This window comes from Arachis hypogaea, chromosome 20 (assembly GCF_003086295.3).
Source record: "Arachis hypogaea cultivar Tifrunner chromosome 20, arahy.Tifrunner.gnm2.J5K5, whole genome shotgun sequence".
Classification (NCBI taxonomy): Eukaryota; Viridiplantae; Streptophyta; class Magnoliopsida; order Fabales; family Fabaceae; genus Arachis; species Arachis hypogaea.
The window spans coordinates 49492673-49509717 of NC_092055.1; positions in this window are offsets into that span (position 1 = coordinate 49492673).

The following is a 17045-nucleotide window of genomic DNA, read 5'->3' on the forward strand; positions in this document are numbered from 1 at the left end:
TTTACTATTTTACCAACCATTTATAATCTATACCTGAATGAATTTAAGATAGCGCCAACTGATCTCTCCTCTGTTGGAAAATATTAGCTCCTTCTTAAAAACCAGTTAATGAAGTTCTACAGGTTTAGAGCCTTCAAACGAGTAGTCATCAAGGTTCCTAATAACTATAATTGAGTTTCCTATCTAATTTGAGATTGTACTACATAATATTAAAAGTGTTTGCCATATTAACTCTATGAACAAACAACTAAGTGAGAACTCTCCTATGTAACGACCAAGTTTTTGGAAAAATGAGACTTTTTCATGAAGAGACAGAATTTTTTCAGAAAGTTTAGTAAAGCAAGCACCTCTACTGCATAGTCACTGCATCATCAAGTACCTCTACTATATCATCAAGCACCTCACCATGGCCATCAGCACCCAAACTAGCAGAAAACTTAATTTTCAGGTCACTTCGGCTGAAAATTTCACGGTTAGCTCGCCTCAACAATTTGGACTCGAATCTCGAGAAAAAATAATAACATAATGTTATTATATTATTATTTTACCCGATAAGTTAAACCTGAGATAAGTTTAATAATATTATAACCGAGCCCAAATCTACTAGCGCAGACTAATGTCGGCACTCTCTGATGAACTTAGCTATGCTAATGTATCATCATAGATCTTTTACGACTAAGATAATTATGTTACTAGTATCATATATTTACTCAAGTAATTATCTTCCTAATGATATTTTAGCATTTAATTTTTTGGATGAATCACCTTATAACTCCCACGACCAACCTAGAGCCAGCCACCTCCTACTTCATTTTCCATCTTCTTCCATGAGAAAAAGAGAGAACAAGCAAGAAAACTCCATAGATTCCATAGCTTCCAAGTTCAGCTATCTTGCTTCCAAAACTTAAATCAAAATTTCAAACTGATTAAAGTGTTCCTCTCTTTCTCCTCTTCACTTTCATAATAAATTTCACAAGGTAAGATAAAGTATTTTGGTTGTTATCCTTCCTTGAAGTTTCGGTCATGGTTAGAACATGGAAGAAACTTGATGTTTTTTATGTTCTTGCTTAGAAACTCTTGTCTAGAAACATTAAGGAGAAGAAACCATCATTTTCAACTTCAAAAAGGTGAGAAAATCCTACCTTAATTCATGATGAAGGTTGGGCCTTCTTGAATTTCTTGGATTAAAAGTTAGCTTTAATTCAAAACTAGGCAAAAAAGTGAGCTAAAAAACTACCTAGGGAGGACTGATTTTTAGGCTGAATTAAGAGGTAAGGTTGGTTAATTAATTATGAATTAATTGTGTTCTGATGATTGATTGATGGTGGTTGTTGATGATTGAAATTTAGTGATTAAATGATGGTCTGATTGTTTTTATGTTAGTAAGAAGCTTGGAAATTAAGTAAACCTTGGAAGCCACCATGGCTGCTGGTTGTTCGAAACTTCCAAGGGAATGAATTTAGGCTTTTTTTTATGTGTTTGATGTAATTATGTTAAAAGATGATAAAAAGTAGTTACGGAAAAGCTTAAAAAATATGTTGAAATCAAAGAAGAATTCATGGTAAAACATGAACATGGTTTGGTTTTTCCATGCAAGGGTAGTATGGTAATTTTATCTCAAGGACATAATGATAATGTAGTAAAAGATTGAGGTTAAAATGGTAAGTTAAAAGTTTAGAGACATTTTGAAATTAACTAAAAAGTTTATGGCTAAAATGCTCCAACCATTTCAGAGAAAAATGGGAATTTCATAAAATATGTAGGGGCAAAATAGAAATTTTGAAAAACATATAGAGGTAAAATTGTAATTTGGTAAAGTGTAGGGTTAAAAATATAATTAGTTAAAAGCTGAGGGTCAAAGTATAATTAACTAAAGTTTATGGGTTAACTAATGGTAAAAGATGAAGACATAATGGTAATAATGTAAATGTTTAGGGACATAAAGATAATTACTGTAAAAGACTTAAAAGACAATTTAATGCCTAGAACTAGAGCTTCTCCTCATAAAAAATCTAAGGAGAGGTATGAGGAGAGAACTATGAATTGATTAGATGTCAAAGAGGATCAAAGAAAGATTAAATGTCTTGTAGAAATAGAGAAGAGATATGTTAAAGAAATTATTGAGAAAGAGCCTTTGGACGGTGCTTTGGGCTAGTGAATTTGCCATAAGAAGCCTTCGAGATAGAAAGAGTCAATCTAAGGATAGGGATGCCATATAATGAGAATTGTTTTTCAATGTAAGCATATTGATGAAGGAGAGTTAAAAGTCCACAGATGCAGTATCGGCCAAAAGACTTTATATTGCACTGATGCATCTGAAAAGCCATATCTGGGACTTATGCCTAGGTAATGTCGGGTGCGGACAGACAATCGACATATGAGCATAACTTGCGTATGGCTATCATGCATCATATTGTGTGACATATTTTCTTGCTATATAATCTTATGAATGTGTGTGATTCTGTATTCCTTTTTGTGTTGTGCTTTTCTGTTCTTTACTGTTTAAATGTTAAATAAGTAAGATGTTGAGTTGATAAAAATAACACTAATAATTTGATGATGACTAACATTATAATCTTTGGTTGAAAGCCCAAAAATGTTTGTGATATCTGTGTTTTGTGCAAAAAATCAATAATAGGCCTAAATGACTATTGACAACACTTATTCTGTTTTTTGTCTCGTAACCAAGCAATCACTTTTCTCTCTGACCTACCCTAAATCAAGGAAGAAAGAAAAGATTCTTAAGCAAAAAAGGGATATTTAGATTAGGTTCATCAAAGGAAAAAGTGAAAAGAAAAGAAAAAGAAAAAAAAAAAAAGGAGAAAGAGAAACTAAAAAAAAAGATGAAAGAAACAAAAAAAAAAATACAAAAGGGGACAATGGTTGTCCAAAGAATTTTAAATTGAATAAGGAATGCATATGTGGATTGAATGAGAAAGAATGCATGAATGTGTGTAAAAAGAGAGTAGTGGGTAGTTAGAATTGCATTTTAGTGATTAGGTTGAAATAGGCTAGGTAGATACTTAAACTAATCAAAGATTCAATCTCTTAGTCTACTTGACCATATTCATCCTCCCTTAATCCTGATCCTATTACAACCCTCTAAAGACCTCATGATATTTGCATACATGCATCAAGAACTTGTTGATTTTTAGATGAAGAGAAAATCCTATAAAGCATGATTAGAGGAGAATTGAGTGATTAAACCCTAAGTACTGAGCGATTAGAGTGTAAATACATCCAGTGAGGGGTTCGATTGCTCAATTCTATGTTTCCACCTCTTGTTTGTGTTTCCTTGCAGGTTGCTTAATTTCGAAATTCGAATAAATTCTTTAGATTTTGATCACATTGCACTATTTCTTTGTTTTAGCCCTAATTATCTATTTTGTTTGATTGAAAATTGTTTGCTTTTTTTGCCAAATTAATAGAAAATCGTAGTCATTATATATAGAAGTAGGTACCATTTAGCATAGTTGCATGCATATAGGTAGTTTCATTCTATAAGTTGTTTACCCTTGAATCCTTTTCCTTTGATTATGATTAGCATGAGGACACGCTATTGTTAAGTGTGGAGGAATTGATGAGTCCATGTTTGATAGTAAATTTTAGCTTAAATTGAGTAGATTTCTTCATATAAACTCACATTTATTCACTTAAATAGTATACTTTTGCGATTTCTCTCTAAATTGTGCCTAAATATAAAAACATACTTTTTTGTGTCTTAATTGATCAATTTAATTCTACTTTTATCCTATTCGATGCCTTGATATATTTTGTTTAGTGATTCCAGGTCAAATAGGCAGGAATGGCTTGGGAAAAGTGGAAGGAATGCATGCAAATGGGAGAACACATGAAAAAACAAAGGAGAAGAGTACACCAATGTGTGCGTACGCACAACCTCCTGTGCGTACGCACAAGACAAGATTCAGCCAGTGTGCGTACGCACAAGTCCTGATGTGTGACTTCATTAAAAAGTCACATGCTCGCGATTTTGGAGGCCTTTTGGCCCAATTCTGCAAAATCTGAAGTTGAAATGGAAGGTCTAACAAGGGGCAACATACCATATCATTCATACACATTATTAGATAGTTTTAGGGAGCTTTAGTATTAGTTTTCCTTAGGATTTTCTCTCAACTTTCTTAGGATTTATATTAGAAGTTTACATTTTCCATTTTGATCTTGGATTATAGCTTACCACCATTGTAAGTAATACTCAATTTTCTCTTGGGGTTATCTGCGAAGAATTACGGTAGAGCAGTTTATGAATGTCTTCGCGGTGGACTTGATTTTACCAAAGATGATGAAAATGTGAATTCTCAACCATTATCCATTGACCCAAATAGTTCATGGTAGAAAATTGAGTTATTTAAGCCCCGGAGGGGTGACGGGGCAAAACTTGTCTAAAACTTCCTATAGGCGGTAGAGGTCGAGTTGTTGATGTAAGATGGATTCAAAAAAAAAAGAGGTTCCAATTATATATATATATATAAGGTCCCACATCGGTTGGGGAGGGGAATGAAGCATGCCTTATAAGGGTATGTATACTTCTCCCTAGCATGACGCATTTTGACGAGTGGGTGTGAGAGGCTTTGGCTATCATCCCTATCGTCAAAGGCAAAACCGTGAGGCCTTGTGTGCCAAAACGGACAATATCGTGCTAGCGGGTGGTCTGGGTTGTTACAGATGGTATCAGAGGCGGAGCCCAGATCGATGTGCCAGCGAGGGCGCTGGGCTCCCTTAGGGGAGTGGATTGTAAGGTCCCACATCAGTTGGGGAGGGGAACAAAGCATGCCTTATAAGGGTGTGGATACCTCTCCCTAGCATGACGCGTTTTGACAAGTGGGTGTGGGGGCTTCAGCTATCATCCCTATCGTCAAAGGTAAAACCGTGAGGCCTTGTATGCCAAAGCGGACAATATCGTGCTAGCGGGTGGTCTAGGTTGTTATAATATACCTTTTGAATCTTTTAGTTCTTGGTGATTAATTTGATGTTTATTGGTTATTACATCTTTGATTGAGTTGTCATTGTTGATTTTATTCATTGGTTGGTTATAGTTTCAAGTATTTTGCAATGTCACTATGTTTGGTCATTATTCCTAGCAAGTGTTTGTGAAAATGCCAATTATGAATTTTGAGTAGATTTTCACCCCTTGACTTGGAAAATGAGTAACTAGGATACTAGAGTCATAATGTCCGACATTTAGTGGTAATTTTGTGTTGTTAGTTGCTCTTGTTTCTATTAACGCTAGCTTTTTACTAAGTTAATTAGTAAGTTAGCTAGGATTGTAGATTAAGGCCAATTATGATCGCTTGACTTATTTTCGATGTTAGGATTGACGAAGTGAGATTGACTCATTGTAATTGCCATAGTTGTGGTTATGACAAGGATAGGATTCCTTAATTCTCATTCCCAAGTCAAGGCTCTTTTATGCATTAATCACATTTTCACTAGTTTTGATCTTATTTTCTTTTAGTTGGCATTAATTGTTTTTTATCCATTGTAGTTCATTTATACTTTAGTTATTTTAAATTTCCGTTCCATGCTTGAAAACCCCCTTATTTCACAACCAAAAGTGAACACCCAATTGCTAGTCCAAAGAAAGACGACCCGAGACTTAAAACTCCCAGTTTATATTTGTTTGGATTGTGACAATCTTTATTTAAACTTTGATGTGAGGATCCATTGCCAGTTTGGACTATGTTTGCAACGAAACACTTATTTTCTATTGAGAAATTTCTAGACCGGCATTACCCTCTCTATCATGGAGCATATGTGAAAAGTCCTCTACACAAAAAAGAAATAGGTAGGGAAAAAGGGGTTGCGTTGATGCAACCCTCTACATGGTTTAAAGAAACCATGAGGTTGACCATCCATAGTAACAGAGTAAGAAATTATCGTCACACATTCCTTTATCAAGTCTAACCATTTACCACAAAAGCCTAACTTCCTCGTCATTGCCCATACAAAGGACCATTCAACCTTGTCATAAGTCTTACTTATATTAAGTTTTAGAGCTAGATTACATTCACCATATCTCTTATTCTTCAGAAAATACATAAACTCATGAGTGATAAGAACATTGTCATTAATCAGCCTTTCCTTGACGAAAGTACTTTGATTATCACTAGTCACTCTATTCATTACCACTTGCATTTTGTTGACCTTTGAAATAATTTTGTAAAAAACACTACTGAGACTTATATATCGAATTTGCTTCATAGAGCTAGTATTATAAGCTTTTGGAATTAAGCAAATATGGGTGTGATTAAAAGCTTTCAAAATTTTACTTCCCAAAAAAAGCTTCTGATTGTTCGAATCACATCATTCTTGATTGTGCCCCAAAAGATCTGCCATCATCCCAGGACCTAAGAAGGGGTTGATGGAAAAAACTATTGACTTTATTTCCTTGTCCAAAACTGGCCAAATCAGCATTCTATTAGTGGCTTCATCAATTTTTTGAGGCACTTCTTGTATCTCCTCTTCATAATCAGCTGGATTGCTAGAGTCAAAAAGATTCTCAAAGTAATTTTGTAAAATTAGAATAATTTTATTTGGGTCTATTGCTGGTTTTTTTCTTCATTCTCTAATACATACACCTTGTTCCTCCTTGGTCTGGATTTGAATTTAGAGTGAACGAATTTAGTGTTCCTACCTCCCTAATTCAGGCATTGAACCTTGGACTTCTTCCTCCAGTACCATTCCTCTCCCTTCACGACCTCCTCAAGTTTTGCTTCTAATACTCGAATCTCTATAGAATCAACTTTTTTTTATCCAGCAACTAGCTTTTTTATAATGAATAAATTTTGTGTTTGAGAATTAGTAGGGGAGTTCCTTTGCCAGTCTATTAAACGGTGCCTGCAATTCTTTATTTTTTCAACCAACTTGAACATTGGAGAACCTGAAATTCCAATCTTACATGTCTCCTTGATTAATGCCACCATGTCCTCCTTTTCACACCATCTTTCTTGAAAGAAAAATCTTCTCTTGTACCACCTTTCTTGTCTATCACCACTTAACAAAATTCATTTATAATCTAACCTAATGCCATCTAAGTGAGTCATGAAGGCATTCGGTCAAATCACTCTCCAATTTTTAGTGACCAGCATTTTGTTAAGTCTTTCACGAATTAGACTGTCTCTAAATTGACGGTTGCTCTATGTGAATTTTTCTCCTTTAAAACTCAAATAAGCTAACTTTTTCTTATTGATAAAATTATTAAAATCTTGAATTGAAGATTTTGTTTTATTTCGACCTCCTTCTTTTCATGGTGAACACTTAATAGAACTAATTCACTCTCACTCAATCTAGTGAGATTCAATAACTATGCTAATATATAAATATAAATATAAAAATTAATAAAGAGTTCAAAAAATTCAACACTTATAAAAGATAATTCTTATAAATATAATTCTTATAAAAAATTCAACATTTATTAATATTATAAATTTGATGCGCACATATTATTTTTATTGAATTTTATTACATGTAATCTTTTAGTTTGACAGATTAGATATGATAGTTATTTTATAATTTTGACATATATATATAACTATCATATCTAATCTATCAAACTAAAAGATTACATGTAATAAAATTCAATAAAAATAATATATGCGCATCAAATTTATAATATTAATAATGTATTTGAAATATTAATAATGTATTTGAAAGAGCAATTTACTTTTTTTTATTTAGCAAAATTTTCATAATTTAAAAAAAAAAAGGAGGGGCTGAAGGACCTCTTTCCTTAGCTTTTTCCTGTTTCAAGGGCACGGATTCGGTACGCGGCTATACATAGCGCACCGAAATGTCATTTTTTTGTTTGGGGCACCGGTCAGCCGAAGGAGGTAAGAATAAAAATGCATTATTTTGGTGGGTCTTTTCTGCAATTTCGTATAAGTTAGAGGGGCACTTTTAAAAATGTTAGAATGAATACATTTAACTTAATGGTCAGAATTAGTTGGACAATCAGCATTTGGTTAACAACTATTATTGCCGCTAAGTTCCTCCTCCAGCCCAGGGTCTCTTCCTCCCCTTCCCCTCCCCTTTCTCCTCCGTCGCAATCGCACCCTCTTCCTCCCCTTCCCCTCTGTCCCAATCGCACCGTCTCTTCTTATCTCCACCACCGACAACGACTGAAACCTCTCCACTGAGCTAACTTCTTCTCCCACCCCACCCAGTGTTAACGAGTCTGTTCAGGTGGATCCAAGCACACAAACAACCTCACCTCTGACGACGACGGTTGTCTTCGGCAGTTGATGGCTGATGCACATAAACTTGTTATGCTACGATTTAGGAAATTGCACGATCGGCAAAATTCCTTCCGGCAAGTGCACCGGTTATCGTCGTCAAGTAAAAACTCACAATAGAGTGAGGTCGAATCCCACAAGGATTGGTTGAGTGAGCAATTCGGATTAGAAGTGTGTTCTAGTTGAGCGGAATCAAGATTTGAGATGAGAATTGCGGAATGTAAAATTGGCGGGAAAAGTAAATGACAAGAAAATTAAATGGCGGAATCTTAAATTGCATGAATTAAAGAGCAGAATGTAAATTGCTGAAATTAAAAGGGAATGGGGGTGATTGCAAGAATTGAGTTGCAGAATGTAAAGAGAAAGTGAAAATCAGAAATGGGGAATTCATTGGGTTATAGGAGATATTGAGATCTCCGAATCAAAACATGTTTATCTCTTCCTCAACCAATGCGTTCATTGAATTTTGCTTGGCAATCTTATATGATTGGATCCCAATCCCTTGGCTCACCAATTCTCTCTAAAAACGAACAAATTCCCAATCCCTTGGTTTAAATGTTCATAAGAAGAGATGATGCTTGATCACTGATTATACCACACAATTTCATGAACCACAATTTGGTAGGATTACATGTCACAATATCCATCCAAACCCCAATCCAATTCACTGTGAGAAAGCTTCTCTAGCATGAATCCTCCATTCCTTTCCCAAGGCTCCGAAGGATTCCAAGTATGAGTAGTTTCTTTCCCAAGACAACTACTCAATGGAATTAGATCGAGAAGCTTTCTAACAAAATTCAAGAGAAAAGATTGAAGAAGAAGATAAACTATTATTGATTCATTGAATTACAATAGAGCTCCCTAACCCAATGAAAGGGGGTTTAGTGAATCATAGCTCTGAATTCAATTACAAAGAAAAGGAAAACTAGCTAAAAGTGAAAGTAAAAGTTCCCAAGGGTCCCCTCTCAGGGGCTGGATTCCCCTTCAATCCCCCCGTGTCAAATGCAGAAACTAAGGCCTTTAAATAGGCTCCCTAAATTACAAAATGAAAATGAAATTCAAAGCAAATTACAATCAAATGAAAATAAACTATTCTAGATGATTCTTGTGGCCTTGATTTGGTGTTGTTGATGGGCCTTGCTTGCTTGAAGGGCTGAGTGACATAATTGATCCAAAAAGGATAATGATCCATTAAACTACACTCAAATGTTGCACCCCCTTTCTTGAGTCGTCACTTTGTTCTCTTGTCAACCTTGCCAATTTGATGCCAAATATAGACTATTATACCTCGTTGGAAAGCTATGGATGTCAGCTTTCTAACGCAACTGGAAGCACCTCAATTGGATCTCTACAACTCGAGTTATACTCCATGGAAGGTGAAGAGGTCAGCTGGCCTGATTGCATGTTGGTACTATGCTCTTCTATGCACATTACGGGGCTGTTTTCTCCCTCAATTTTTAGTATCCACCATGCATGCCATATATGCTTGGAAAGCTCTAGATGTCTTCTTTCCAATGCATTTTGAATCACCTCATTTGGAGTTTTGTAGCTCAAGTTATTTATGTTTGAAGAAGGCATGGTCAAGCTGTTCCATATAACACGTTTAAGCTTCAGTTTAAGGTTAAACTGAAGCTTAAACATGGAAATGGAAAAGGTAGCCCTGGAGGTCGAACACGTTTAACCTCCAGTTTGAGGTCAAACTGGAGGTTAAACGTGGAAGCTTAGAATGGTAGCCCTGGAGGTGTCGAACACGTTTAACCTCCAGTTTGAGGTCAAACTGGAGGTTAAACGTGGAAATGGAGAGAGCAACCCTGGAGGAGAAAGGCTGTCGAACACGTTTAAGCTCCAGTTTGAGGTCAAACTGGAGCTTAAACGTGGAAATGGCTCCCTGGTGCTATTCCCACTTCTGGCGTTTAACCTCCAGTTTAAGGTTAAACTGGAGGTTAAACGTGGACTCCTTGCTGAGTGGCATTCTCATTCTGGCGTTTAACCTCCAGTTTAAGGTTAAACTGGAGGTTAAACTTCAATTCCAGCATTCCTTAGCCTTCATGATTCTGGCGTTTAAGCTCCAGTTTAGGCTTAAACTGGAACTTAAACTCCACATGTGATATTCAAGCTTCCTTTATTGATTTTGTTGCTTCCTTGCTTAGCCTCTTCTTCCCTGAAATCATCCAAACAAATACATCAAAGTCTTGCAAAATTTCATGAGAATTCTTCCATTCATAGCTTTCAAGGAATATAACTAAAAAGTCATGGAATTTGCATCAAAATCTTCATGTTGAATGATTTAAGACAAGCATGACTATTTGGCCCAAAATGATTACTTAAGGCTCAAGAAAATGCATAAAACAACTAAAAATAAAAGAAAAAGGCTAGTGAAACTAGCCTAAGATGCCTTGGCATCACAACACCAAACTTAATCCTTGCTTGTCCCCAAGCAAGTTCTGAATTATTGAGAAGAAAGAATGAAACAGAAAGTAAATTCATTAGCCATATCAGTAAGTAATTGACATTGATTAATGGGGTGTTCATGCAGAAAGTTGTTGCAGCATCACTTTATTGTTTCTTAGGTAAGAATGTCACTTTTTATGTTTCCACTAAAACACTGCTATGGCCTCTTGTTATTCACATATCCTTGGCAAGTTTCTTTTCTTTGTTTTTCTTTTTCTTTGAGCTTATTTGCTCCTTGTTGCTCAGTGTCATGTGTTGCACAAGCCTTTGGCATTTTCTTTTTCTTATCAGTGCACTACACATATCCACTACAGGCATTTTAGTTCACATTTCTTCTTGAGACATTGGTACCCAGCACCTCTTTGTGTGACTAAATGTTTTGTATTTAGGTTGCTCTTGATAATGGACTTTTGGTTGATAATCCCGGGTTAGTTAACCCAAGTTACCAAGTGTTGAAACACTCCTTAGAACCTATTCATCCAAGCATATCCTTAATACATAAACACCACAGGCATTTGTCTCAGAAGTTCAAACCATTGGTGCCTAGCTTATTTTCTCAATTTTTTTCTTTTTGGTTGCCCTTTTTCAGTGGCTTTTTCTTCTTCTTCTTCTTTCTTTTTCATGGCCAAAGACATTTATTCATCAAGATCCATAGACAGCATCTTAATTTCCACTAAAAGTGACAATTCTAACTTTATTTCTTAGTGAGCTGACTATTCAATCAAACATGCATACCACCACTTAATCTTATTTGATTTCTTACCAAATGGAATTGAGTTACTTTTGTTCAAACATTTCTTTTATTTTATGGAAACAGAACAAGCATGGCAAGCATACATTTAAGAAGATGAAGTTTATCCAGACACTTAGACTATCACTTATTTGGAAATTAAACAGACAAACAAAAACTGCAATGACTCAAACTTAAAGCAGGGGTGCATGCAAACTTCCAATATCAGCAATTCAAAGTACAAGCAATTAAGTGACAATACAACCTTTTAGCATCTTCTTTGTTGTTCATCATCCTTCCTAGCCTTGGTGTTCTCTTTGATGATGATGTATATTCCTTCCATGAGATTGATTGTCTTCCTGCAAAGCTATTAGAAGTTGCTTGTTCCCCAAGCACTTTGAGAATTGGTTAGCATGCATGTATGTTTGTAGGCCTCTGAACTTAGATTTGTGTGTGAACACCAAACTTAGTTCCTTGCCATATGCAGCAATTTGGATCATATGCAGAAAACCTCATGTGCTTTTATTAAGAAAATAACTATGAACTAGAAAAAGAAACTATGAACTAGAAATTAAACTATTGTTTAAGTAGTTTCCCTGATTGGTTGGAGCTAGTGACTAGTCATGCTAAGGTAGAAATGTGCTTTTAATGAAGTTTTTGGTGGAACACCAAACTTAGAATCTCACATTCACCCTTGAATTGTTTTGGTGTGCAACACCAAACTTAGCTCCTTGCAATACAGATAAATCTACTTAACTCTTTTATTGAAATAACTAGAAAAGAAAAACTACCTTTGGTTGGGTTGCCTCCCAACAAGCGCTTCTTTAACGTCATTAGCTTGACATGCTGTTCCTGACTTTCTTCCTCTTCCTCCAGTTTGTTAAGAGGAATGACTTCAAGTGGATAAAGGAGCTAGTTAGTGCCCTTGTTGTGAATGCTTCTTTCCAGCAAGCTTTCCCTTGTGATTGGCTTGAGTGAACTTGCTTGTTGGCTCAGGAGTTGGATTGTTCTTCGACCTTCTCTTCTTCATGGATATGGTCCTTTGTTTCTCGGTCACAATCCTCATTTTGGTGCTTGTTTCTACTGCCTTCACATCCTTGATCTCAGAACTTGGTTGTTGTTGGACAGTTGGAGTATCCTGTTCATCAAAAGCTTCCTGAATTTGTGGTTCAATGAACCCTTCCTCTTTGCAACTCTCTGTGTCATTGGAGTGTGATCTCCCTTGATTGACTTTCTCCCTTTCTTGTTTTTCTGATTCCTCCCTTGGGTTTGCCATGGTATCACTAGAAGAATTGTGGGTAGGGATTTGCTTTGATAGATATCCAATTTGTGCTTCTAGCTTTTGAATGGCAGCACCTTGATTTTGTAAGTTGGATATCACTTCTTCCTTAAAGCCTTTCAAATCGGCCACATCTCTGCCCATAGTTGCAAGCATTCCTTCTATCCTGTTTAATTGATCTTGAAATTGTTGGTTCGGATTGGGTTGATGAGGTTGATTATCTTGGCTGTGATATGGTGGTTGGGAGTATGTGTTTTGTGTGGGCTGATAGAGTCTTTGGTTGGAGTGTTGGTAGTGGTATGACTCTTGTGTGTAGTGGAATGAGTCTTGTGGATAATGAAATGAATTGTATGAATTTGAGAAGGAATTTTGTGCTGAGAAATGCTCAAGTGATGAAGAATTTGGATATGTAAAACTAGGAGGTGAGGTTGGATAATTCAGAGGTGATGGCTCTTGATGAATGGGGTGTGAATAAGTGAAATCTCTTTGGTTTTGATCTTCCCAGCCACAACTTGAGTAGTGATCAAATTCACCAAAACATGGACCATTTTGTGGCTCTGGGAAGTACCCCGTTTCCTGTTCCTGATACTCCCACCTACCATGAGCATAATAACATGAATCATTCTGTGGTGGTGGAGAGTTTCTCATGAATTTTGATTGACCAAAAGATGATGGATACTCCTTTCTTTTTTGCAATGTGCTCAGTCTCAAACAATACTCATCCAAAGATAGTGGAAATCCCATAGTGAGGCAATATCACAAACAGCTAGTGGTTAGTATGCTAACAAGTGAATAAGCAAAGAAAACAAATTAAAATTTGCAGAAATTAGCAGTAATAAACTGAAACAAAAACTATTATCAAAAGAAAAGAAAAATTGCTCAATCTAGTTAACTTCCAATTGGAGAATTGTCAATCGAAAACCAATCCCCGGCAACGGCGCCATAAACTTGATGCACATAAACTTGTTATGCTACGATTTAGGAAATTGCACGATCGGCAAAATTCCTTCCGGCAAGTGCACCGGTTATCGTCGTCAAGTAAAAACTCACAATAGAGTGAGGTCGAATCCCACAAGGATTGGTTGAGTGAGCAATTCGGATTAGAAGTGTGTTCTAGTTGAGCGGAATCAAGATTTGAGATGAGAATTGCGGAATGTAAAATTGGCGGGAAAAGTAAATGACAAGAAAATTAAATGGCGGAATCTTAAATTGCATGAATTAAAGAGCAGAATGTAAATTGCTGAAATTAAAAGGGAATGGGGGTGATTGCAAGAATTGAGTTGCAGAATGTAAAGAGAAAGTGGAAATCAGAAATGGGGAATTCATTGGGTTATAGGAGATATTGAGATCTCCGAATCAAAACATGTTTATCTCTTCCTCAACCAATGCGTTCATTGAATTTTGCTTGGCAATCTTATATGATTGGATCCCAATCCCTTGGCTCACCAATTCTCTCTAAAAACGAACAAATTCCCAATCCCTTGGTTTAAATGTTCATAAGAAGAGATGATGCTTGATCACTGATTATACCACACAATTTCATGAACCACAATTTGGTAGGATTACATGTCACAATATCCATCCAAACCCCAATCCAATTCACTGTGAGAAAGCTTCTCTAGCATGAATCCTCCATTCCTTTCCCAAGGCTCCGAAGGATTCCAAGTATGAGTAGTTTCTTTCCCAAGACAACTACTCAATGGAATTAGATCGAGAAGCTTTCTAACAAAATTCAAGAGAAAAGATTGAAGAAGAAGATAAACTATTATTGATTCATTGAATTACAATAGAGCTCCCTAACCCAATGAAAGGGGGTTTAGTGAATCATAGCTCTGAATTCAATTACAAAGAAAAGGAAAACTAGCTAAAAGTGAAAGTAAAAGTTCCCAAGGGTCCCCCTCTCAGGGGCTGGATTCCCCTTCAATCCCCCCGTGTCAAATGCAGAAACTAAGGCCTTTAAATAGGCTCCCTAAATTACAAAATGAAAATGAAATTCAAAGCAAATTACAATCAAATGAAAATAAACTATTCTAGATGATTCTTGTGGCCTTGATTTGGTGTTGTTGATGGGCCTTGCTTGCTTGAAGGGCTGAGTGACATAATTGATCCAAAAAGGATAATGATCCATTAAACTACACTCAAATGTTGCACCCCCTTTCTTGAGTCGTCACTTTGTTCTCTTGTCAACCTTGCCAATTTGATGCCAAATATAGACTATTATACCTCGTTGGAAAGCTATGGATGTCAGCTTTCTAACGCAACTGGAAGCACCTCAATTGGATCTCTACAACTCGAGTTATACTCCATGGAAGGTGAAGAGGTCAGCTGGCCTGATTGCATGTTGGTACTATGCTCTTCTATGCACATTACGGGGCTGTTTTCTCCCTCAATTTTTAGTATCCACCATGCATGCCATATATGCTTGGAAAGCTCTAGATGTCTTCTTTCCAATGCATTTTGAATCACCTCATTTGGAGTTTTGTAGCTCAAGTTATTTATGTTTGAAGAAGGCATGGTCAAGCTGTTCCATATAACACGTTTAAGCTTCAGTTTAAGGTTAAACTGAAGCTTAAACATGGAAATGGAAAAGGTAGCCCTGGAGGTCGAACACGTTTAACCTCCAGTTTGAGGTCAAACTGGAGGTTAAACGTGGAAGCTTAGAATGGTAGCCCTGGAGGTGTCGAACACGTTTAACCTCCAGTTTGAGGTCAAACTGGAGGTTAAACGTGGAAATGGAGAGAGCAACCCTGGAGGAGAAAGGCTGTCGAACACGTTTAAGCTCCAGTTTGAGGTCAAACTGGAGCTTAAACGTGGAAATGGCTCCCTGGTGCTATTCCCACTTCTGGCGTTTAACCTCCAGTTTAAGGTTAAACTGGAGGTTAAACGTGGACTCCTTGCTGAGTGGCATTCTCATTCTGGCGTTTAACCTCCAGTTTAAGGTTAAACTGGAGGTTAAACTTCAATTCCAGCATTCCTTAGCCTTCATGATTCTGGCGTTTAAGCTCCAGTTTAGGCTTAAACTGGAACTTAAACTCCACATGTGATATTCAAGCTTCCTTTATTGATTTTGTTGCTTCCTTGCTTAGCCTCTTCTTCCCTGAAATCATCCAAACAAATACATCAAAGTCTTGCAAAATTTCATGAGAATTCTTCCATTCATAGCTTTCAAGGAATATAACTAAAAAGTCATGGAATTTGCATCAAAATCTTCATGTTGAATGATTTAAGACAAGCATGACTATTTGGCCCAAAATGATTACTTAAGGCTCAAGAAAATGCATAAAACAACTAAAAATAAAAGAAAAAGGCTAGTGAAACTAGCCTAAGATGCCTTGGCATCAATGGCTTCGCCGTCTCCATCAATGGAAAGAAGGTACCCGTTGTATTATCACCCTTCACTTGATTTACAAATATCCCCCTTTTTCTTCGTCATAGGACTGCAATTTTCTTTGGAGGAGCATGAGCGGATAATTTATACGCTTTTTGGCATTGTTTTTAGTATGTTTTTAGTATATTTTAATTAGTTTTTATTATATTTTTATTAGTTTTTATTTAAAATTAACTTTTCTTGACTTTACTATGAGTTTGTGTATTTTTCTGTGATTTCAGGTATTTTCTGGCTGAAATTGAGGGACCTGAGCAAAAATCTGATTCAGATGCTGAAAAAGGACTACAGATGCTGTTGGATTCTGACCTCCCTGCACTTAAAGTGGATTTTCTGGAGCTACAGAAGCCCAATTGTCGCGCTCTCAATTGCGTTGGAAAGTAGACATTCTGGGCTTTCCAGAAATATATAATAATTCATACTTTGTCTGAGATTTGAATGCCGAAACAGGCATTCCAAGTCAGCTTAAGAATTCTGGCGTTTAACGCCGGAACTGGCATAAAAACTGGAGTTAAACGCCCAAACTGGCACAAAAGCTGGCGTTTAACTCCAAGAAAAGTCTCTACACATGAAAGCTTCAATGCTCAGCCCAAGCACACACCAAGTGTGCCCCGGAAGTGGATTTTTACACTAAACACCCTAACTTACTCATTTTCTGTAACCCTAGGTTACCAGTTTACTATAAAAACTACTTTTAGTGATTCATCTTGTACCTCATGACACTTTACACATTTCTTATTGTATTCTCTACGGCATGAGTCTCTAAACCCCATTGTTGGGGGTGAGGAGCTCTGCTCTTCTTCATGAATTAATGCAATTGCTACTGTTTTCCATTCTATCACGCTTGCTTCTATTCTAAGATATTCATTCGCACATCAACCTGATGAATGTGATGATCTGTGACACTCATCATCATTCTCACCTATGAACGCGTGCCTGACAACCACCTCC